Source organism: Helianthus annuus, chromosome 4 (assembly GCF_002127325.2).
Source record: "Helianthus annuus cultivar XRQ/B chromosome 4, HanXRQr2.0-SUNRISE, whole genome shotgun sequence".
NCBI lineage: Eukaryota > Viridiplantae > Streptophyta > Magnoliopsida > Asterales > Asteraceae > Helianthus > Helianthus annuus.
In genome coordinates, this window is record NC_035436.2 from 44,656,590 (window position 1) to 44,679,757 (window position 23,168).

The window sequence follows — 23,168 nt, forward strand, 5'->3', positions numbered from 1 at the left end:
AAAAGTCACGTTAATAGATAAATTAATATATGTTCTAAAAAAGAAAAAAAATTATTAAAAAAAATGGTACGGGAAATACATGGTTTTAAAAAAAGAAAAAAAATTAACAATATGTTACTAAAAGTAAATACAATAATAAACTATTATAATAAATTAAATAAAAGAAAAACAAAAACTATATATTATTATAAAAAAAAGTTACCATTTATCGTCTTTTGTCAACAATATTTATATAATTTATATAATTGTACAAACGAAACTTTTGAAAAATTAAAATCAAAATACCATTATATAAATGCTATAAATTAAATAAGTAACAACTTTTAGCTTTGATTGGTTGTAAATTAGGCTTTGGGAGTTCTAAAAAAAAAACTTGATTTTTTACTCATAACCGAAAGGTTTTTACCTTTTGCAATTTTAACCCCACATAATTTGTTTTTTTTTAATTTTAACCCTAAACTTTTTTATTATTTGAAATTTAACCTCACAACTTTTTGACTTTTAAAATTTGTCCCCTATACTTTTCATCTTTCAGAAATATTCATTTTACGTTTTGTTCTAATTTTTTCGAGTTAATACGACGCAACATACATGTGTGGTTCAACGTTTTTATGTTTAGTTCAAAAATTTGCGAGTTAACATGGCGCAACGTGCATGTGTCTTTCAACGTTTATACGTCTATTTTTCATGTTTGACAGGTTCGTCGCAACCCGTAGGTCCTAGGTCGAGTCAGTGTTGGTGATCGCTGACGATGGTGTGACATTGGTACTATTTGGCATGATTTTACGCCCCGCAATGTAGGGTGCTTAATTCTAGTTGATCATAAAATATATCTTACATTCTAGAAATCCCTACAATTTTGTCAAGGTCGTGTAAGTTGTAACAAAAGAAAAGCAATTCGAATTGAGAAGAGAACTAAATGGGTCGGGCAACCCGCCAATCCGAGTTAACCCACAAATCCGGGTGAACCCAAACCCAAACCTAGCAATGGAACCAAATAAGACCCTAATCGAATTCATCCATCCATCATTTGTTCATCTCAGTTCCCCTCCATATTTCCAACTCGTGTGGCGATTTTCCGGCCAGCATTGGAAGCTCCGGCCACCGTATGAACAACCTACACAATCGCATCTTCACCGTCGACAGATCTCTGGTAAATATTTACGCCTCTTGAAACCCTAAAATTGCTTAAAACGGAATCCTACGACTCGATTTTTGCTCCGATCAACTACTGACGCAACAGAGGTAGTAATTCCTAACTTTTTATTTGTTTTGTAGTCTTTTTATTTGACCTTACATTTCCTTAGTACCAATTAACAAGAATCTGTGATAATTTTGCAGTTTTGAGTATAATATGTGTTGTATCTTTTGATTCAAGTTGATAATATCATCTTTATTTCGTGTTATGAAAGGCACATGATATGATTTTTCTAACTTTTGTTGAAGATTTGATGGAAGTTCCATGTAGTTTGGTGGACCTTCTGTGTTTAGCATAATTTCATAATAATGCTTGTCATTAACTTACAGTCTTACACAATAAGGTAGAAACTAGTGAAAGTAAGACTTCAGAGGTGTCGGACTTGTTATATATTATCAATTTGTAAGAGGTGTAGGCTTCACCCTGTTGTACCATGTGCTTCATCTTTATTTCCTGTATTCATCACTTGCACAACATGTTTTTCTCTCTATTAGACCCTCCGTAGAGAATTAGCTATCAATGATTAAGATCAAACTCACTTCTTGTTAATTAGTACTTCAATTACTTTGATCTCATTAACTTTATTACATGTTTGCTTTAACATCTAACAATACTCCTTAAAAATTACATTACAAAATCTATGTGTTTCGGATTTGGAGGTTAGAAACTGTACATTTTGTTTTTTTTCCAGTTTTTCCACTTAAATAGCTGGCTGGATTTTATTCTTCTAACTAATCAGTTAGAGCGCATCAGGAAACACTCATGATAAGAAGAAAGTTATGGGAGTCAATAACGTTTTTAAGAGTGTAGATAAATCAATGTTCGCTTTTATGGCTTAAGGAACATAAATTGAACTTTGACCATATGAGATTACAGTTAGATCCATTACTTATATGGCTAACCATTATTCCAATTCTTTATGGGTGTAGGTCCCTTTTGTCGGAGGATGACGAACCTCAAACCTTGTTATACTAACCCACTAGCGAGTGCGGAATCCAAGCTAGCAAGCAAACCGAGATTAAGCAAGTATAAACACAAACACACACGGGTTCACCGATTAACACAACTTGTATTAATGCAAATGAAGGTTTCGGTTACAAGCACAATGTTTACAAATCTAACATGTAAACTCTCAAAGTGTGTGTGTGAGTTTCGGACAGAATGCTCTCTAAGAAGACTCTCTCTTTCAGTGTGTGAATCTGTCTAAATGTCTGTCTTATGAACTCAACACAATGCATGGGTATTTATACCCATACACAGCAGGTCTTGTCCGAAGGATCCGATAGATGGTCCGAAGGATCATCTATCGATGACATGATGTTCGAATGATCAGCAATGACCTCGAAGGATGATCCTTCGAGGTCTAACAATCGAAGCATGTCTTTCGAGTACCTCGAAGGATCAACAGTATCCTTCGAGGAGCTATCCTTCGAGACAGACAACTACTTTCTAACTGTTTGACCAAGTCAAACCGGAGGATGGTTGACTTGGTCAACTTACAGACTTAGAACATCGTTTATATACAGACTGAATACAGACAAAGTACAGACACAAGTGCACCAACAAACTCCCCCTTGGCTGTAGCTTTGTCTTTATCTTCTATAATTGTAGACTCGTCTCGATGTCCTTTCAAGTCTTCAAAGTCGGAGGATCTTCAAAGTCTTCACGTCTTGAAAGCAGAGAGTGTATCAACAAACTACCCGTATCATGTAGGAAGTGTGTTGACAAACTCCCCCTTAACATAAGCTCCCCCTTGAGTTATGCTCGTGAAAAGACTTTATCTTTATGAAGTGAGATCCTTGTGGTGTTGATGATGGCCAGCGGCAACTCGATCATCTTCATTATTGAGCACCTTCTCGTCGTGTCTTCATTCCAGAGCTTGTCATCGACCATGTTCTCCTAGCCTTTAGAATCTGCACATGCAAGAAATCTAAACGCGTAATGAGAACAACTGCTTGGAATATAGTATAAACAAATGACACACGAATGACCATGTCACAATCAAACACCGTCCGACAGTTTGAAAGTTTAACAAATTTGTCAATTTTAGACTTTAACTTTCAAAACATGCAAACTTCGACCGTTTATGAAGATTTAGTCAGTTCGGTTTTCAGTCAGGTTTCAGGTAACGAAGACTCGAGCTCCAACATCGTACGATCGAAAATAAAGGAGAAATAAAATCTTTTTGGCTTTTATAAAGTTTATATTAAAACACGCCTAAAATCTTTTTGGTATTTTTGAAATTAAAAGACAACAATTCAAAATCTTTTGAGTGTTATCAAACGACATCACCGCTAATGTCGTGCTGATATGCACCAAACGACGAAACTGTTTAAAAAAAACAATAAAAGTTAAGCAGTAAATAAATAAATATATACAAACATTCTTTTTGCGAGTTTCGAGGGTAAGAGAATCATATCAGTGTACGGTCATGCCAAAACACTCTTGTTGTTCAGTTAGTTAACATTAAGATAAGCATCCTATAACAATTATCGGTATTGTTGTCCACTTAAGCTCAACTTATCAGATGTAATCATGGCGAGGGGATACGTTAAGGTATAATTTATACTTACCGACCGGTGTTCATCCACATCACGACACATTCCCGTATCAAGGTATGCACGAGAGTTCATCTTACCGGTGAGTATACCGATTATCATCTGTTTGACCGTATAAACTGTGAGATACTCACTTATTTTGATTTGAAAACAAGTCCTATGTGATATAATCACTTATTTATGAGGAACTTGATTTTCGTATGCATGAGGGCACAGGTGCAAGTCCGTGAACAGGTCAGTACTTCCGTACAGCAGAGAGACGAACTTGACACCCGGAAAAATGTGATATTTTATCACTTATTTGATTTGGACATGTGATTGTTTATCACTTATTGAGGTCGAATGCAGTATGAAATATGTACACGTAAGTATAGTATCATGGAAGATCTAGACTTGCGTCCCCGTTATTTTTCGGTAAAAGAAACAACCATGATACCCAGATGATAAGCAGCATAAAGACCGAATATCTCAGAACCTCGGCAATCTATCAAACGAAATTTCGGTACTAAGACCATATGCCAGTGAATGGTTCCCACCTGATCTTCAGTCGATTAAGATTTATATCACCCTGCACACTTTAAAATGATTGTGAGCCTACCGATACATCTTATATAGAGCTGCTTATCGTTTTTCATTAAAGGTTTAAAGAGGTTTGGATAGACCACTGATGTACTATCATTTTCTCTTTTGCTCGCCAGGAAACTCATTTTTGTTTTTCTATTGTTTTTGTGTTTTTGAAATTTTTCGATGTTTTTGGATTTTCTGATTTTTGGATTTACTCCCCCTAAAATCAATAAACTAAGATGAATTTAAAAACACACAAAGATATTTACAAAAATGACTTTCCGATGTTGGTTTTACTCTTGCTTGACCTTAATGCCGTTTACCAATAATAAAAAGTCAAATCTTGATTTGTCAAATGCTTTGGTAAATAAGTCGGCACGTTGGTCATCGGTGTGGACCTTAACAACATCGATTAGCCTTTTCTCAAAGCAATCACGTATGAAGTGATATTTGATTTCGATGTGCTTGGTCTTTGAGTGCTGCACAGGATTTCTAGTGATATCTAAAGCAGCAAAATTATCAACGTAAATAGGAGTAGTTAGGAATTCAAAACCGTAGTCCCGCATTTGTTGTTGGATCCAAAGAACTTGGGAGCAACAACTTGAGGCAGCAATGTATTCAGCTTCGCATGTTGATGTAGCGACACACGTCTGCTTCTTGCACTGCCATGTGACTAGGCGATTTCCTAAGAACTGACATCCAGCCGTTGTGGATTTACCGTCGATTTTGCATCCGCCAAAATCAGAATCACTGAAAGCTACCAATTCAAAGTTATTATCCCTAGGATACCACAGACCGGTGTCAGGGTACGCCTTCAAATAACGAAAAATCCTTTTAACAGCAGCAAGATGTGAGGCCTTCGGGTTAACTTGATATCTGGCAAGCAGGCACGTTGGGTACATTATGTCTGGCCTTGATGCTGTGAGGTACATAAGAGATCCGATCATTGCGCGATAATTTGAGGGACTAACAGCTTCTCCCTTCAAGTCTGGAGTAATTCCGTGATTTGTTGGCAATGGGGTACCAATGGGCGTTGCATCAGACATCTGGAACCGGCTCAAGATGTCACCAACATATTTAGTCTGATGGATGAATATCCCAGACTCTGTTTGTTGTACTTGTAGGCCCAAGAAGAAGGTCATTTCCCCCATAGCACTCATCTCGAATTTATCCTGCATAATGCGCTCGAATTCCCTACACAAGACATCATTAGTAGAACCAAAAATAATATCATCAACGTATACCTGTACCAGAAGAAGATCTCCATCTTGTTCTTTGATGAAGAGAGTACAGTCGATAAGACCTCTACGAAAACCGTTCTCCAGCAGATAGTGAGATAAGGTTGCATACCAAGCTCGTGGTGCTTGATGAAGACCATAAAGAGCTTTGTTGAGCAACCAAACCCGATCGGGATGGATAGGATCTTCAAAACCTGGAGGTTGTTCGACGTATACCTCTTCTTCAACCACACCATGTAAGAATGCACTTTTCACGTCCATCTGATAAACCTTGAATCCTTTGAAGGACGCATAGGCTAGAAAGATTCGAATTGCTTCGAGACGTGCAACTGGTGCATAGACTTCGTTGTAGTCGATCCCTTCAATCTGACGAAAACCTTGAACGACTAAACGAGCCTTGTTTCGGATAACAACTCCGCGGTCATCCTTTTTGCATTTGAAGACCCAACGGGTACCAATCTTCTTGTATCCAGCAGGTTTCTCTACGAGTTTCCAGACACCCAGCTTCTGGAATTGTTGCAGCTCTTCCTGCATTGCTTCAACCCAAGCGTTATCTTTCAAGGCTTCTTTCCACGTTCTTGGTTCTTCCTGTGAGACATAACACGCGAAAGACCAATCGTTTTGTTGCCCGGATTCTCGAATAGCTGCATACAAGCCTGCATTGTTGTTGTTTCGCAACATGTTTCTTGTTTGAACGCCACTTTGCACATTTCCAATGATGTTTTGTTGAGGATGGGTATTATGAATCCTTGTCTCTGGATTATCTGGAACTGGAACACTTATACCCAGGTTGTTGAGGTTAAGATCAACAACCAATTCAAGGCCCGGAATTGACGAAGAGGATGATGCAGTAGCCTCAGCTGTTCTATGGGCATCCACTGGAGGAGTACCCTCTGAAGTACCATGAACTGCTGTTGTAGGAGCTTCCTGATCTGCATCTAGAAATTCATCATCCTCTGAAGATTCGTTCAATTCGTTTGCATCATGAAAATCCTCATTGTTGAGAGTATTATTGTTCACCGAAGAAGATGGTTCTTGATTAACAAGAATTGGACGAACCACCGGTGAAACTGTTGCATTGTCACTCTCGAAAAACATCCTAGCCGCAGCATTTTCTTCAACGGCTTCAACATTGATCGAATTGAAGAAGTCATCATACTCAAACATCCAAGGTTGACCCGGATTTTTGACTGGCAAAGTGTGCCTTTGTACTCTGACCTCAGACCATTCCTCGACCCTTTTAGTCTCTAGATTCCAGACTCGTAAGTTAGGGGTGGCATACCCAAGAAAGTATCCATCAATTGCTCTTGCCCCAAACTTTCCATTAGGATCGATGATTGTGCATGGAGCTCCAAACGGTTCTAGATAAGACAAATCTGGTTTCCGTTTTTGAAGAAGCTCAAAGCAGGTCTTGTTGTGCCTTTTGACTGTAAGGACTCTGTTCAATGTATAACATGCAGATGCCACAGCTTCAGTCCAGAATGGAATGGGTAGCTGCGACTCTACCAACATTGTCCTAGCAGTCTCGATCAATGTGCGGTTCTTACGTTCAGCGACACCATTCTGTTGAGGAGTATAAGCTGCACTAAACTCATGAAGAATACCCTTTGAAGAGCAGAACTCCGTCATGGAATGATTTTTAAATTCAGTACCATTGTCGCTACGTATCCGCCTAACCTTCAACTTATACAAATTCTCAATCTGAATGATCAAGTTTTTGATAATACCAAAGGTTTCACTCTTGTGTGCCATGAACGCAACCCATGAAAATCTTGAATAATCATCAGTAACCACGAGGCAGTATTGATCACCCCGAATACTCTTGTGCTTGACAGGACCGAACAAATCCATGTGCAAGCGTTCAAGAGGAACTGCCACCGTGTTGATCTTCTTTGTAGGGTGCTTCTTCTTTGTTTGCTTTCCCTTCTGGCACGAAACACAGACGTCTTGAAGATGGAAATTTTTGAGAGGAACACCATTCACCAACTCATTTGATACCAAATGATTCATTTTGCGTAAGTGAATGTGACCCATTCGTCTGTGCCAAGAGATAGTGTCTTTTTCTGTGGCTTTGGAAACGAAACAAGTTGCTTGTGCAGACGTAGTAATAGCTTGGCTCATGTCAAGGACGTACAAGTCATTTATCCTTGGAGCCGACAAGAGAATCCATTCTTTTGGAATTTTGAAGCCGGGTTTCAGCACATAACATCCGTTAGCATCAAAGTGTACTGAGAACTGCTTGTCACAGATTTGAGAAACACTAAGAAGATTGTGATCAAGTTGTTGCACAAAATTGATCTTGTCAAAGCTGACAATCCCGTTGGATATCATTCCTTCACCCGTTATATATCCACCTTTATCTCCAGCAAAAGCAACATAACCTCCTCTAATAGATTTGACGTCGTAGAGAAGCTTCATGTCGCCTGTCATGTGCCTGGATGCCCCACTATCAACAATCCAATGACTACTGATAGTTCCTCCTGCACATGAACTCAAATGAATTAGTTGGAGATGGGGACCCAAGCCATTGTGGTCTTGGGTCTTCCATTTTCATCAATGACAATAACTTCTTGTCTTTGATGGTTGGTGAATTGTGATGGTCCCCCTGATTTAGTAACCGATTTAGGTTTCCATGTCTGTTTTGTTTTACCAGTGTCTTTCTTTAAAACTTTAACTTCTTGATTGTTTGAAGTTGTAGAATTGTCTGGTTTTACAGCAACAGATTGTTTTTGAACCACATCGATTTTAATTGCTTTTTCAATTTTCTTGACCTGTTGCCTTTTCTGTTTCTTTTCCCTTTCTTTTACAAGTCGGGGATCTTGTTTTGTGGAAACAGTTGGCTTATGGTCAGTTTTGCCACGGGGATCATCAACCTTTCCTTTCTGTTTATGAAGATATGGGCAGTTTCTAATAATATGCCCAATGGTTCCACACTCAAAACATGATCTTCGTTCTACAAACCCCGAAGTATCATGTGATCGCTTAGCCGAAGATGTTGAACTTTGTGAACCCGAGGTACTAGGCTTTGAACTGCTTGGTTCATTTCTTTTCTCGACAATAGTTTTCTTGACAAAATCTAAGTTAGATTGATTTTCAAACTTTTCAATTTTGTCTGTTCCCATCGATTTCACAAAGTTAACATTTTTCTTCTTCTTTTGGTTCGGCTTCTTTTGGACTTGAGTCGGTGGTTTTCCTTTGGTCTTGGTGTGATTTTGCTGTTTTGGCACTGTTGGTAATTTCTTGTTGCCAAATTGTTTTCGAATTTCAGCCTTTGGAATAGGAGGACACTGTGTGACTGTAACACGTGGTCCTGTCTTTCCCAAAAACTTACTTGTCGAATTTTCAAAGACTTTGCAGATTAAGGATTGATTAACATTCTTAATGGGAAAATCTTTGTCTGAGTAAATTTTATCGTCACCAACTAGAGTGTACAGCAAATTCACACTCTCCGGCTCTTCTGCAGATGAGGACTCAGTTGCAACAGTCTTAGCGGGTTGTACAGGGGGATCACATAGAATGTGATTCTCAAGAGGTATGTCCCCATTTTTGACTACCGCATCAGACTTTGCTGGCACAGTATCATCAGATTCATCATCAGACGAATCAGCATCCTCAATCACAACTGGAGGATCTTGATTCTGTTCAGCACTAACAAATGTATCTGCTGACACATCTGAATCTGAGGATACTTCCTTTTGGTATCCGAGTCCTGCAGCAAACTCCTTAACATCTAGAGGCACAGAAGGTTCAAAGAACACCCTGTCCTCTTCATCAGGCATGGCATCATAATTATGTCTCACTGGTGGTGGACACTTCTTGTAGCCTATGCATGTGACATCCCTCTTTTCCTTCTGAACATCAATGATGTGATCTAATACATAGCTAGAGCTCAAATAACTGTCTAGCTTGAGTTGGATCGCATCACTTTCGGTTTTCACACAAGCCATCTCTTTTTGCATAATCTCAAGGCGAGATATATACAAATTAATATCAGTTTGTTTTCTTGAAACCATTTTAGTCAGTTCAGTTTTATCTTTCTTTAATGTTTCAATTACTGACTTAAATTCTTTTTCATGGTTTTCATAAAACATGTTGGCTTCTGTGCATTTGGAAAGGTCCACAGTCAATTTCTGATTGTGGAGGAAAGTCACATCATACTTTTCTTGCAAAGTGTCATGCTTACTTTGCAAGTCACTCAAATTCTCATTCACAGTAGTATGTTTGTCTTGCAAGTCAAACAAACTAGCTTGTAAAGCATCATGTTTGCCTTGCAACTCAGACATACTTTTCTCCATTTCAGCACATTTAGCATGCAACCTAGTACATTCATCACAATTAACAACAGTGGGTTCATCGACACATACCTGACTTGATGAACCGTCGACATTAGCCATAAAGGCTGAATGGAGAGAAGACGAAGTATAAGCAGCTTGATCCACCAGAATAGATCTTCTTTGAGCTTCTGCTGCAGCTTCCTCCAAAAGTTCATCAATATCTGCATCGATTGTTGCATTTGAGGTCTCACCCACATGATCATCACCAGAATTTGATGATTCTTCATCGACACTCCTGCTGTACCCAGAAGAGTCTTCATCTTCAGACGATTCACCACCACTTGCAGAAGATTCTCCACCACTGGTGTGAACTAGCTCCTTCACAACCTGAGCAAAACATGCTGTTCCATCGGGAGCATCACCACCCAACTGGATTGACCAGTCACAACCTTCATCTACCTGAACCGCAAGTGCCCGGTTGGTTTGGTTGTTGACAGGTACCATGGCACGATCATTGTTTCTGTTCTGCCGGTTGCCTTGGTTTCTGAAGGGGTTTTGATTCCCGTGTTGAGCTGGCTTTGTGCATTCCCGTTTAAAGTGACCCCGTTCACCACAGTTGAAGCACTTTACAGCTTGCTTATCGAACCCATACTTGGTGTCTCGCTTACTTTCCAAGCTGGTTCTGCCAGTACTTTCCATCCAATCCTTTGCTCTTCTCACAGCACTAGCAAAGGCCCACTTGATGTCCATCAAGTCCATCTCTTCTTTATCAATCTGCCGGTAGTCTTCTTGTGTCAGATTAATATTGCCAATCTGACCTTCTATCAACCCACAGTACGCGCTCACTACAGTGTTAAGTAGCTCCATGTGTTCCTTAGCTATTTCTACACTGACTTTAGAAAAGCTTGAAGTGTCGAGCTGTACGGTACTTGGCTTTGATTGTTGACCTGCAGATGATGTTCCTCCATAACATGCACGTTGTTGTTGAGCAGGAGGAGGTGGAGGTGGTTGGATTGGATTTCCATACATGTCTGTGGTGGGAGGTGGCTTAACAGGAACTTGTATTGGGTTGCCAAAACAATCTGTGCTTGTGACAAACGCTGTTTGAAGTGGAGCATGTGAACCGGTTCTTGCAGACGAAGAATTGGAAGTTCCACAGTACATTTCTGGATTCTGTGGCAATGGAACTCTCTTCGCCTTCAATGTTTCCTCCTGATCCTTGTTTTCCAAAAGTTGCACGAATTCGTTGATATTAGTGGTTCTCAACACTCCGTTGTACTTCAGGATTTCCAAGAAACTACTCCATTGAGGAGGCAAAGCATCAGCAAACTTCTTCACAACTTCAGCTTGAGTTGTCACTACACTATAATTATCCAATTCCGTTAGCAGATGATAAAATCGGCTTGTCATATCTCCCAAGGACTCCTTATCCATACAAGTGAAACCTTCAAATTCTTTCTTGAGAAGATCATGACGCATTTGACGTGTTGCTGCATTTCCCACTCCTCTGTTTTTCAATCCGTCCCACAACTTCTTTGTTGTCTTGAAGCTGACAAACTGATGGTAGATATCCTTGCTCAACGCCTGAGTGAGAATGGCGTATGCCTTCTTTTCCAGATCATAGGTTTTCTTTTTATCTTCTGGAAGATCAGCAAACGTAGCAGAATCTGAAGCAGCAACCTCTATGGCTTGATCGAAATCTGTGGTGAAACGTATCCACAGTTCGGTATTTTGACCAAGAACATATGTTTTAAATCTCTCAACCCATCCTGGATATTCATTCAAATGCATCAACTTTGGAGGTCGATTCAGACTTCCTGTTTCACTTTCGCTTAGTAGAATACTTTGAATGCTCGGAGTTTGATTCGATACCAAAGCCCATTGATTTCCCTGAGAAGAAGTTGATACTGGCGACTCAGCCCATAAAGGAGATGACCTTGTATTCGTGTATTTTCCATCGTCTGGAGCCGGTGTACCCCACCATGAGGGAGTGACATTTGATCTTGTATATTCACCATTATCTGGAGCAGGATTCCACCAACTCGGATTCATGATTGATAAGCAAAATAAATGCTAAGTGAGTAATCCGAAAGATCACACAGCCGAAGGATCTTTGTCGAAAAATCTGAAATCACAGAAACTTGTCAACAATAAACTGACCACAAACGAAAGATCAACTCTTGTTCGAAGGATCAACAGTACTCGAAAGTTCACTGTTGTATCTCGAACAATGGTTTCGAAAGATTCAAGAACTCGAAGGATTCCCTTTTGAAAGATCCTTATCTTTCGAATTAAATATCCTTATCTTTCGTATAGCTGACTTTCGAAAGATCACACTTGTTCGAATGATCAACAGTGTTCGAAGGATCACTGTTGACTTTCGAGCACTGGCTTCGAAAGATTCAAAATCTCGAAAGATTCACACTTGAAAGATCCTTATCTTTCGAGATAAATCCCTATCTTTCGGACACTTACCTTTCGAATAGATTCCTTTATTGAAAGATATGTTTCAGACTTCGAAGGATGGGTCGAAGGATGATGATCTTTCGAGCCTTCCTTGATCGAAAGATGGTCTTTCGATGTCGAAAGATATCTTTCGAGAGATTCTGACACAACTGACGTTGATGTGATAGGTTGGTGAAAAGGTGATGGGTTGCTAAGTCAACTTTCGGCAAAGAGTATGGCAGGCTGACAACTTTCCCACCAACTAAGATTTTGAAAGATAATTTACCCAAAAAGGAAAACCCTATCTTCAAACCAGTCACCGGAATATTGACCGGAATATGGCCGGAAATTACCAACACACTCAAAAATAAGTTTTTAAGTTACCCAACCCAAACTTGAACACTCCCGAAGGTTTAGAACGCCTTTTATGTAAGAAAAACCAAGAAAAGCACTAAAAACGGAATCCAAACTAAGTGTCCAAACACACCAAAACTTGAATAACCCGGTTTTAAACAAGGTAAAGAGCCAGGCTCTGATACCACTTGTAGGTCCCTTTTGTCGGAGGATGACGAACCTCAAACCTTGTTATACTAACCCACTAGCGAGTGCGGAATCCAAGCTAGCAAGCAAACCGAGATTAAGCAAGTATAAACACAAACACACACGGGTTCACCGATTAACACAACTTGTATTAATGCAAATGAAGGTTTCGGTTACAAGCACAATGTTTACAAATCTAACATGTAAACTCTCAAAGTGTGTGTGTGAGTTTCGGACAGAATGCTCTCTAAGAAGACTCTCTCTTTTAGTGTGTGAATCTGTCTAAATGTCTGTCTTATGAACTCAACACAATGCATGGGTATTTATACCCATACACAGCAGGTCTTGTCCGAAGGATCCGATAGATGGTCCGAAGGATCATCTATCGATGACATGATGTTCGAATGATCAGCAATGACCTCGAAGGATGATCCTTCGAGGTCTAACAATCGAAGCATGTCTTTCGAGTACCTCGAAGGATCAACAGTATCCTTCGAGGAGCTATCCTTCGAGACAGACAACTACTTTCTAACTGTTTGACCAAGTCAAACCGGAGGATGGTTGACTTGGTCAACTTACAGACTTAGAACATCGTTTATATACAGACTGAATACAGACAAAGTACAGACACAAGTGCACCAACAATGGGATTGCAGGCTACGAACCTTATGGTTGCTGCACCAGTTGTATAAATCGTATGATCTTATCATCTTAGTTAAATGCTAAAGGTAAATCAATTTATGGCTTTGGTGCTCATATTTTTTTATATAACAATAGTGTTTTAAAGGTAAATCAAAGAAAATGATGAACTTGTGCCACTTCCGCCTTCAAGTGTACAAGTCATTTATCAACTGTACAAAATTCATATCAAGATGAGTCGGACAAATAGTAATTTCATATATTATTCTATTAATCTGTATTGATATTAAGTTCTCTAATTCTTTTTTGATTGATTAATAACATTTTTTAATCAGCCTCAATGACTAGTGTGTCACCACCAGACCTCTTAGCTTAAAAAACAAGCATGCCTTAGTTTGATGACAGATTTTGACAACGACTTCAATAGCCCTCAGGATTACCATACCAGCGACAAACAGAGGTTTGCATCTTCTCACTTACAAGCCCTAGTTATTTCATTTATTAATTATTGTTTTGAATTAGTTTTTATATTGTTTGTGGTCTACAAGTTGAGAGAATTGTGGAATGACTTTTGCTCCGGTACCTTAAGAACATAAGAATTTAGTTCATACTAAGATCGAAAATCTTGTATATATGTAGGCCTTTTCTGATATGAAAACTCAATAAACTAAAGTATATTGTATATGATGATATTGTGAAATTGATTCTAGAATTGAAGGACCGTTTTTTTTAAATATAACATGAGTAGTATAAATCGAAGATGATGCATATTTATTTTGACATGTGATTGCTGCAACTTGATGAGCTAGAATCATATATTTAAATATAACATGAGTACTATATATTTATTTAAAGTATATTGTATATGATGATATTCTAGTAGTCTTTGTGAGGTTTAGAAACGAGGTTTGTACGTTCAGAAAATGTGTAGCTTGTAACTTCAGGCATTCAATCCTTTCATTGTTATTTTTGGTAGAACACTTGTTTATTTGGGCGGATGATATGGTTGGAAGTAAGAACGTTTACCAAAATTCTTGTATTATGTAGGAAGTCACACTTGTAGAGCTTGATGGAGACGGAGATTACCACCTACTTTTTGAACTTGGAGGTAGTGGTGGAATGGTACGCTTAAAATATATTTCTGTGTCTCTGTGTTATGAATTATGTTTCGCTAGGCAGTTATTTTATTTATCAAGTTATTAATTTTACAAGGCTTATTTCAACTAATTTAAATGTTGAAGTTGAGAAAAACTAGTTGTTGGAAATGCGCACAAGGATTGAAGATGATCATTAAAGAAAAAAAGCCGAGCTTGAAACTATGCGAAAAGAGTTTGCCAGCCAGCAACCCAACTTGGAAGCTATGATGCGGAAGGTTATGAAACAAGTAGTTGGAGGTCGAGATTAGTGGAATGTTTTCACTTTTTTTATTATTGTAATTGACTGTAAAGTTATTTAAGTTTCGACAAACATGTTGAAGTACACACTTTGATTATCAATGATATCTTGTTTATTATTGTTTTCGTGTAATTACTATTGAATTTACATCAATTAATAGCAATTGAACTTATGTTGTAAGGTTGCATTTGTGTGAAAAAATGTTGCTTTTGCTATAAAAAAAGGTTGCGTTTTATCTGTTAAAAAATAATAACGGTTGCATTAGTTCTAGAAAAAGGTTGCTTTTTTTTTTTTGTAAAAAAGTTGCATTTGAGTGTAGAAAATGTTGTATTTTTGTAACTAAAATACAAAAAAAAAGTTGCATTAGAATGTAAAAAAGGTTGCATACTAAAAAGGTTGCATTTGAATAGTAAATGCAACACTTTAAAAAAAGGTTGCATTTGGTCTTTAAAAGGTTGCATTAGATTTAATGCAACTGCTTCTAATGCAGCCCTGGATAAAAGGTTGCATTAGGCCTAATGCAACCTTTACAAGGCCTAATGCAACTTTTTATCGGGGTTGCATTAGGTTCATTTTCTTGTAGTGATTATTTTTGCCTAGAAAATAATATATATAGTTCTCAAAATAATCACATAATCACGCAAGCGTTTTAGTATAAAATATATATTCTAAATATATATTTATCAAGTTTTATTTATGAAAACCCACCTCCGGTACTTGGTAATTTTGTAATAAAAATCAAGGAGACGTTTATTTTGAAAACCAAGTTAAAATATATTTTGTAAACATTTGTTTAGATAAATATTTTTAAGTGTTATATTCCTAGAAAAATTTCGCCAAAGTTTCCTCTGTAAATGGAGGTGTTCACGCTTACTAGCGTATCATTTTCTTTTCAAAAATCAATCAAACAATTTAACAATCATCAATCAACAATGTACGATCTTTAAATATCAAACTTGACAAAAACAAGCCTAAATCATAAACTCATGAACTCCAAAGTGTGTAAAAATATGCAGTAAATCACTAACACATTTAGTGGGTCTCGTTATTTTTAAAAACATGATTGGTTTCTTGAAAACTTTATTTTTTAAAGAATTTGAAGTTTAACAACTTCTAGTCATGGTTTCCGAAAATATTTCTTTATGAAATTTCCTCGTTACACAAGTGTTTACACACTTATTTATTTACTAAAAATGTGCTTCTTTCGTATAATACCCAAGTTTTAACAAAACCAGTACTCTTCACTTGGTTCTTCCGAAAAACCACTTGTAGATCTTTAGATGTACAGGTTTATAACCTTATTTTTCAAGAAAAATTACATTTATTCAAGTTTCAAGTTCATGGTGGATGGTTTCATCATCTTTCATTTTTTTCCAACACTTACATACTACTAGTTCATGTTCTTGAACATGATCTAGCATGTCTAGATGATGATCCATCCCGCTTTTAGTAACTAACAACATCAATTAATCCTAACTACACAAGATTTTCATGATTTACACACATAACCTCTCTTTATCCACTTTTTATTCCATGTGTTCAAGACTTTAGATTATGTTCATGGGTGTTCTTTAACATTCCAACATTTAATCATCTATTAACCACCAAGAACAAGAACAAGATGAAGATTTAGAACACTTACTACTAGCACAAGGCTAGGGAAGAAACAAGGCGTAAAAGTGGTGGTTAAAAGAAAACGAGAGAGGTCCTTGAGCTTCCCAACACACCGAGCTTACTTGTAAGGTATCTTGCACCCTTGGATGTTCTTGGATTACTTGGAAGAAGCTTGAAGGTGGGTGTATGGTGGTGGCATGGTGGCGGCCGAAACTCAAGAAGGAGGGAGAGAGAAGAGCTTGTGTTTGTTGATTGGTGAATGAGAAGTCTTAACCCTTGTATCCTTATATAAACCAAGCATTACTATTAACCATAGAGTATTATGTTCCTTATCCACCAACATTTTAAATAAAATATTGAAAAGCTTATGGGGGGTGTCCCCACATTCTACAATCGGCTCAAGGGTGCGGGGGGGTGTATGGGGTTGGGTTTCAAGTATTTAGTTACTAACTAGTTAGAATTTGATGGTTAGTTAGCGTCTTTTGATGTGTAATATAATATAAGGTGTGTTAGGGTGTTCGAGGACCCTAACTAGCTCAGAAAAGTAAAAAAAAATGTGTTTGGCAATATTTTTTTTTATTCCGGGTAAAGTCAGGTTGTTTGGTTGGGTGTTGTCTGTTAAAGTGTTAAATTAATCTGTAATGTGTCTTTTATATTACTTTAATGACATAATAAATTCCCAATACTTTCGAAAGTATCTAGGACTATTTTACGAAGTTTTTGCACTTTACTAGCATTGTTAAATGCTGAATTTTTGTATGTAGTGCAGAATTTTGCACTTAAAGTATGTTTCTGGCACTTCCCGGCACTATAACTATCACCTAGTGACGTAGTCTTATGATCCTCACTTCCTTACACTCCCTACTAGTGTAGTAATCTACTCCCGGCTCATACTGGCCTCAGAACAATGTCTGTTTTGGTGCTGGTAATGTCAGCATGTTTTTGTGGTTATCCGCTCACTGTGCTAAGTGTGCTTTTGTGCATCAAGTTTGTCACTAATGTTTGTATGTAATAAGTAGAGTGACAGTATAGAATGTGATGCATTAGTATGTATGTATCAGAAAACAGAAAGCAGTTTAATCATATTTGTAATTAAGCACAGTAATTAAGCACTAATTAAATATTAATTAATGTGTACGGATACCTGGATTTGTGAGGGTTGTCACATTTTCCCCCCGTTAAGAAAATTTCGTCCTCGAAATTTGTACTACCTTAACCCTTATGGTTTTGCCACACGTATATGTATATGAGTATGTAATCATCACACCGAATCAAACCTTACTCGCATTTGGCGAGTCCAAGAATATATAACAACCCGAATCCTAGGGTTAAAAGGTGTGTGCTTTTAGCATTTGTTGTCAAAGGTACAAGTCGTATTTGACGTATAGTCTAGTGTGATCCGGCTAGCAGGGGGTTCATAAAAGAGGAGTCTTGACTAATACGATTTTCAAACGATCGATTGCGATATGCAAACGAGTTCTCACAAACCATAGCATCCGCTATATGAATTCAAAATCAACAACTTGAATATGAAAATGATATGTCTACTTTCGAATAAATGAATGGTAAGGTTTAGTATGTTGACATTCTTAAATTTTGAAAGTACACCGAATGAATTACAAGTGAATCTGGTGTGTCATTGTCGTGATTTGTAGTTGCATCTAAAATGTTTAGATGACAAGTCAAACGAAACTATATGCAGTTTTGTGTGAAACGGTTGACCACGATTAGCACAAGCTACAAGTTTGTAAGGGAATATGTATAGTGGTGACTGAACAAGTTCACCGTATTGGAAATCAAATGAACATGTACCGAAACAAGCCTAGAGTTTTAGTTTCCACAATGTCATAGAGTTTGTCACTGTTGTTAATCGAGGGTGAGAAAGCAATAAGTACTGCAGGGTATTCAATTTATAACAACGGAATCGTTAGGGGGTACACCGTGGTATGAAATGAATCTATATACCCTTGTCTCAACACATAACTGTGTTGAGACTGCTCTGATTGTGATAAACAAAACGGATTTAGAGCAAGTCAATAAATAAACAATTAAATCCGTGTATGAGGTGCGTAATCAACTTAGCGTAGGCTTCAATTTGTGAAAGTATTCCCACAAGGTATCGAAATCAATCAAACGAATTAGTGGAGTCATAGACCAAACGAACCTGCTACGACTTGAAATGAAAGAATCTTTGCAAAAATATTTGAATATGATGCTCCCAATACATCATAGGACGTCTAAAACTGAATATGCGAAGTGGATAAGTTCAAGCAATTGAACGTGGTTTTAGTGTAACCCGACAATAACCGTATGTATCAACAAAGGAATCTCGGCATGGTCGCAAAGATAAACCATGAATGTAACCTGAAATAAATGAAGTTTCAAGAGGGTGTGTTGACTTGATAGCAAAAGAGTCAACAGTCACAATAATGTAGGTCGTTCGTATTCACCATTCAGTACTCAGACTTAGCAACATAATATTTGAACTTCAATGAAGCGTTTGAAATGAAATGAAGTCGCACGCGTAGCAAATGGTGCATGTGTGAAAAGTAAGTTTCCAAGAAAAGGAGAAATGAGTATCTTCTAAAAATGAAGAAATGACCAGATATCGAAACAAATGTGTGTTCGCTCTCAGCGAGAAAATTATTGTGATGCAACTACCATTAAAGGGGAGTAGAGGTGCAAACATCTACTTGCTAGAGGTAAAAGAAATTCAAGTACTCTCTGTTTGGTCAACCGAACTGGCATATATGTCAGGTTAATGGTGTCTGTTTGAGTTAACAGATGCGGTTCCTAAGTAACAACCTTTGTGAATTTGATCCTGGGTTCTCAACGGTCCTAAGTACATGTTTTCTAGTTTCTCAAAGTTTCGTATTTGGTGTAGAATCGTTTTGTGCGTCGTGTAGGAAACACCATTCTTGTGCATGTTAAAACAAGTTATTGTCCCACAATTTCCCCTCGGTATATTTTCTTCCTGAATTTGCCGCCAATAACACCCGATCGTCAATCAATCGTGTAATAGTAGTCGGATCCTCACAGTTAGTAAAATAAATAATTCGTCAATCCTTAGCAAGAGCCACCGACTCTGGTTGGCTAGCTCGTCCGACTCCCGGTCAGTTGTAAGTCATCGTCCTTTCTTTTGACGAGCAGAACTGAGGTTATCCAAAACGGAAACTTTGGTCTGTTATCTTCCTTCTCTATCAACCACTGAGGGTGCACTGTCAGTCCTTGCATCTCTGAAAATGTAAGTCGTTACGATGCATCGACTACAGGTACGGTGCCTGGAATTAAATCGATGAGAGATTCGATTAATTGTTGAGGAGATGATTCCGGCAAGTCTTAGAGGAAGACTTTAGGATATTCTCTGATCGCGGGGTAATCTTCGAGTTTTAGTTCTTCGGCCCCCTTGTCCCCGACATGAGCCAAGGAAACAACGCATTCTTTATGCAACATCCTTCGTGCCTTCAAGCAATTTGTAATTTGCAGAGGCGTATCCCACTTCATGAGTCAAGATTGTTTCTTCGTTCGCCTTCGCGGTGCAGATGTCAATCTCCTATTGATTCATTTGTCAACCAATCCATCCAACTACCTTGTTGAAGTCTCCCAGTTTCACTGGCAGTAGATCAAGCGTAAACTCACGCTCTCTGGGTTCTGTCTTGCCGTTTCCGGTTACTTCGTTGGCTTCTACTGGCTTCCCATTAACTAGTCCTATCGAGTGCGGGTTATCTAACTTACTTACTACAAAACCAAACATACTCTCAACTTTAGAGATGCGAGGCTAAAATTTGCAACAGTATCTAGTAGCGCCAATGCATAAAGTTGAGTAATATGGGACGTATCGATATTCACGCTTGGGTTCCTGGCGTGCTCCCCTAGCTCTGCTACTGAGCTTTTATCCTTGTGCCCGGTTCTTCTTAGGGCAGTATTTCTGAAATGCTTCTTGCTTCCACAGTTAAGACAACCTTGAGCATGTTTTTGTTTGTCACTCATCCTGCCTTCGTCGTTGTTGTTGTTTCCTCCGTGATTCTTGCTATCATCTTGACCTTCATTTCCACTTTCAATGCCTTGTCTACAGGTCTCCTTGGGATGCCCTCTTTTACCACAGTTATCACATTTTCCATATTTACATCGCCCGACATGATAACGTAGACAATTGTCGCACTTAGGTAGGATACCCATGTAGTCTTTCCCCTTTTTGGCCTTCTTCTTATTACTCGCCCGAGTAATCATTTTGAAATTTGCGAGCTTTCTCTTGTTATCTCCAGATGACTCTACAGGAGTCTCCTCTTTCTCTTCCATGCTAGAAAATTTTCTTGTCTAATTGCTTCTTCAGTGAGTGCCACGCTTATGCTGATAGCCTCGGTGATCGTTGAAGGTTTAGATGTTGTTACCAGGCTTAGAATCTGAGGTGCCAATCCCCCTATGAAACGCTCGATCTTCCTAGGTTTTGGTTCTACCAAACGCGATGCAACTTGTGATAATTCGCCAAATCTCTGCACGTATTCAGCTATCTTTGGACCTTCCATTTTCAAATTCCAGAATTTAGTTTCCAACTTCTGGACTTCTACCCTAGAGCAATATCTCTTACGCATCATCTCTTTCAGTTCATCCCACGTCATAGCATACGCAGCGGCCTCGCCCATTGTCTGAACTTGAAGGTTCCACCATGACAGAGCCCCATCTACCAATAGCCCAGCTATATACATGACCTGATGTTCGGGGTCACATTTGCTCAATCGTAGAACAGAATCCATCTTCTCCACCCAACGCACAAAAGCTAAGGCACCCCCAATGTCGTCGAATTCTCGAGGTTTATGGTTCAAGAACTGCTCGTAAGTGCAGCCGCTGGGTGGGTTATTTCCTGAGGTACCTCCGCCGTGTACGGAGCGAAGGGCCTCGAGTTGTGCAATGGCTTGCGAGATGCGCCCTTGTAGTTCTGACTCTGCTGTTGTCGGCAGAGGGTTGTTGGTATCAACGTTCCCTGGTATCGACATCTTCTGAAGAGAAGATTGGTTAGGTCAGGTCTTATCCGTTCGGGGAGTGCATATAGTTGTTTAAAAATCATGTGCACATACACATATTAGGTTATCATACCAACCAATCAAGCAAAAGTATAATCATAGTATAACCAAGTAATTCGGCAATTATGTTTAATGTGAGCTTAGCAAGTAAGCACGTAGCATTATAATTATAGCACACACATATAGATCAATAACGTGCTTGACGAAGACATAGCGACGGAGCTCTCGTTGGTCGCTGATCACAAGGTATTGCCACATGCTTAATGATGATTGACTTCTCATTATCCCCTGGCCACAATTACATTGTCCTATAAAATGTATTACATTAACAGGGACACAGGGTCACCCTACCCTGGCCCATTAAATATATTAGTGCATCAAAATTACGTAGTCAGATGTGGTCTTCAAAAATCTCCACAATCTTGGTGTCTCTACCCAACCGTAATGCAATCCGCGTAATCCAGACACCAACTATACTGGTGACTGAGGTGAAGGAGTAAAGAAAAGTAAACTGCCGGCGTGCGTGAATCCCTCCTCGAGCTTGTATATACATCGAAGTAACTAGCTGATCTGCTGCTTGACAGTAAGGAAACGAGCATCAGAATCCTGGGAACGATGTAATAGTAACGGTCAAGAGCGCAAAAGGAATCTTGAGGTATGTGGTGGATCCAGGTATGCTGGCAATAGACAGGGTGGAGGACGGGGTGTCTTACATAAACTTTTCAGACAATATTCTTTCTTGTGATGTAAGCACTTAAAGCATGTTTTCGGTTATGTAATGTTTTGCATTTGAAGTTGCCAATTGTGGTGTCAGCTCAAGCTCCAACATTCTGCGACTCATATCCTCAAACTGCAGTTGATGTTACAGGAGCAACTCATCTCATGTGTGGCCTCCATAATGTGAGGGATGGCAAGGGTCTAAAGTATAGTGTATTATAGGAACCATCAAATCGGCTCGTCTAGTGAAAGTAGTAAATGGTGCGGCCCGTAAGGCCGTAGAAAATGCTGCTGTAGCAAAATGATTGTTACGTGGGTACTTACCTGGGGCACCTTTCCGGGATGCAGGTATGTCTTGAAAGAAAGCGATCGGCACGTTGGTGCAATGGACGTCGGTCTTCATAGGGGAAAGGAGCAACATCATGGGTTGTGGGTGCAAAAACAAACGTCTCAACCAATAAGGAGATCGTCAGGTGTAGGTACTGGGTCAGATATAGGGGGGTGCAATGACTGGTAAACCAAAAGAAACAGGGTCACGATCAAGTAAAGGTGCAGGTTCAGCAAGTGCGACATCAAGCTGACCCATAAGGTGTAGAAGCTAGCTCAGGAGCAAGCTCTGGGTCGTGTAACGGTGTGGTGCCTTGAGTAGGTGATAGTGCAGCAGTCACGTCATCGTTGTCTGCGTCAGTAGTAGAGAGCTGTAATCCGGCTATCTGTAAGGCTGCAGATGTCACAGACTCAAAGGAGTCTGAAATCGAATATATGCTAGAATCAGAGGGTAGCTTGACAACAGGGATCTCAAAATGTGCAATTAGTAAGAGTGTTCTCGTCTAACTTTCCGTCACCATGGGTGTTATCGGAAGGACCATCAATATCACTTCAATATCATTATCCATTGTTCGTTGAGTAACCAAACTTCGGAAGGAATGTCCACAAGAGGCGCATCGTCAAGGATCGGAGTCATG

General features: G+C 38.9%; 1 long non-coding RNA gene across 7 annotated transcripts; it reads left to right on the plus strand.

The window, feature by feature from the left end:
• The first annotated feature begins 983 nt into the window (after positions 1 to 983).
• LOC110936399 lies at positions 984 to 14,983 on the plus strand. 7 transcript variants are annotated; one of them, XR_002589980.2, is made up of 5 exons: positions 984 to 1,245; positions 13,474 to 13,705; positions 13,792 to 13,916; positions 14,504 to 14,578; positions 14,698 to 14,983. It is a non-coding gene; the product is annotated as an uncharacterized LOC110936399 (long non-coding RNA). The 7 variants fall into 7 exon arrangements; XR_002589975.2 differs by having other exon boundaries at positions 1,006 to 1,245; positions 13,474 to 13,545; XR_002589974.2 differs by having other exon boundaries at positions 985 to 1,245; positions 13,474 to 13,916.
• Positions 14,984 to 23,168: the final 8,185 nt, after the last annotated feature.